The sequence below is a fragment of the Tenrec ecaudatus genome, unplaced genomic scaffold (assembly GCF_050624435.1).
Source record: "Tenrec ecaudatus isolate mTenEca1 unplaced genomic scaffold, mTenEca1.hap1 Scaffold_254, whole genome shotgun sequence".
Classification (NCBI taxonomy): domain Eukaryota; kingdom Metazoa; phylum Chordata; class Mammalia; order Afrosoricida; family Tenrecidae; genus Tenrec; species Tenrec ecaudatus.
The window spans coordinates 108,837-110,898 of NW_027458718.1; positions in this window are offsets into that span (position 1 = coordinate 108,837).

Consider the following 2,062-nt stretch of genomic DNA (forward strand, 5'->3'; position numbering starts at 1 on the left):
GGCTAAAGCAGCTTGTTTGAAAAGCCAGGAGAAAGGGAATGGAGGGGAAAAGGGAAATATTTGGCTCCCAGGACAAGGCAGGGCTAACTCCCAGGTCTATTCAACCAGCTCCCTAGGCAGTGCCCTTCCACATGTTTGGGCTGGTGGGCACCATCTTGGCCAGGGTCACAGGCCCCGTTTCCCCATGGCCACAATGGCGGCTATATAGGATCTCTGGGAAAAGCTTAAACAGCCTTGACAAGAGTGAAGCCATTATGAGCTGACAGAAGGCACCATGTAAAGTAAATAAAGTAGCTATGAACTGTAAATGAACTAGCTGATATAGGGGAGTGCACATAGGCTGTGCAGATGTGCCCAAGGGAATGTCCCAAAGGATATGGATGCTCAGAAGATTCGCGAGAGCGACCAGAGCAGTCTTTGTTCAACTAAGAATGACTAACTGCAACACCCTGCTTCTCTACTCTGCCTGCTTGCACACCTGCACATTGCAAAAGTATAAAAACCTTTGGACAATTAGACTGGGGCTGCTCAGGAAAAAAACTTTTTCTGATGAACTTGTCAGCGGTCGGAGTAGTTTTCTTTCTGGGAATGGACAGTGGCTACAACATTTCGAGGTGCACCGAGATCCAATTGCCACTGTTTGGGCTTGCTTAGAAAGGAAACCTCCTTAACAGGAGTGCTCTCCCCAGAACTACGGATTTCTGATTTCTCTAGGCCAGGGGTCCTTAAACTCTTTAAACAGGGACCAGTTCACTGTCCCTCTGATCAGTTGGAGGGCCGAACTATCGTTTCAATAAAACTATGAACAAATTCCTATGCTTCCTGTACATACCTTATTTTGAAGTTTAAAAAAAAACACACAAACAAACGGGGCACAAACACTCAGCGGACAGGATCAAGGTCCTCGGCTACCCGCATGTGGCTCACAGGCTATTGTTTGAGGACCCCTGCTCTAGGCGCTCACAAAGAGAATATAGTTTCAGCCCTAAAGCCTGGAGACTCCGCAATTTGTTTAAAGGTGATTGGACAGAAGGAGTTCCTGATTTGCCCATGCAAGACTCGTTTTCCCTTCCCCTATTTCCCAGAGTTCATAGTTATGTTTATGGGGAACCAGGACATCCCTATCTGATCCCTAAAATTGATGCGTGGATTGACATTGCCACTAATAAGCCAGCATAAACAAAAGACTTACTTCCTCCTGCAACAGAAAGGGTTCTTGTTTCAAGATTTCAGGAAACATGGCAGGACCAGAAAAAAAATAGACCCAAGGTCCTAAAACCACTAAGGTGGAGGCTGCCCTTCCCCAACCCCTCCCCATACCCCTCTGTCTCGGCTTTATTCCTTTTTGCAGGAGGACTCTGGGAGTGGGAGAACTAGCTTACGACCCTTCATTATCACTGCCACCCTGTCAGGTGCATGGGGCTGGAGAGAGAGAAATACTCACAACTCCTTTCTGAGTCCACACCCCAACATACACTAGGGCTGGTATGGGATCTCGACCGCCCCACCCCCAAGAAGGATGATTCGGCAGCAGCCATTCTCCACTCAAGGCAAGCAGCCCCAACACCTGGGGAAGACCCCTGAGTCCCTTTTGGGTATATATCCCCTTGTATTCCAGTGATTTGTATAATTGGAATCAACAAAATCCCTTTTTCTGACAAAGCAGGTCTGATTCCTTGATAGAAACGGTTTTCCATATGCATTAGCCCACCTCCAGAAATTGCCAGCAACTTCTCCAGGTGCTGTTCACAACACAGGTACAGTAGCCCTGCCAGAGAGAGGCCCAGTAAGCAGTCAATGGACATGATGGTCAGACAGCAGGCACTCCCCATGTGAGGGAAACTCTTTTTGCCACTGCACGAAAAATGTGAGATCCAAACTCCTTGCAAGGCACAGAAGGCCTAACCAGGTATCACCAGTTTCTCTTGCAGGCCCTCAGTGGAACAGCTAGAAAACCTATGAATTTATCTAAGGTCAGTGAGAATTTTCAGGCTCTTACAAGAGAATGTCTGCGTGCCTTTTTAGAGTGACTGATGGAAGCCTACGGGCTTTATATCCCTAA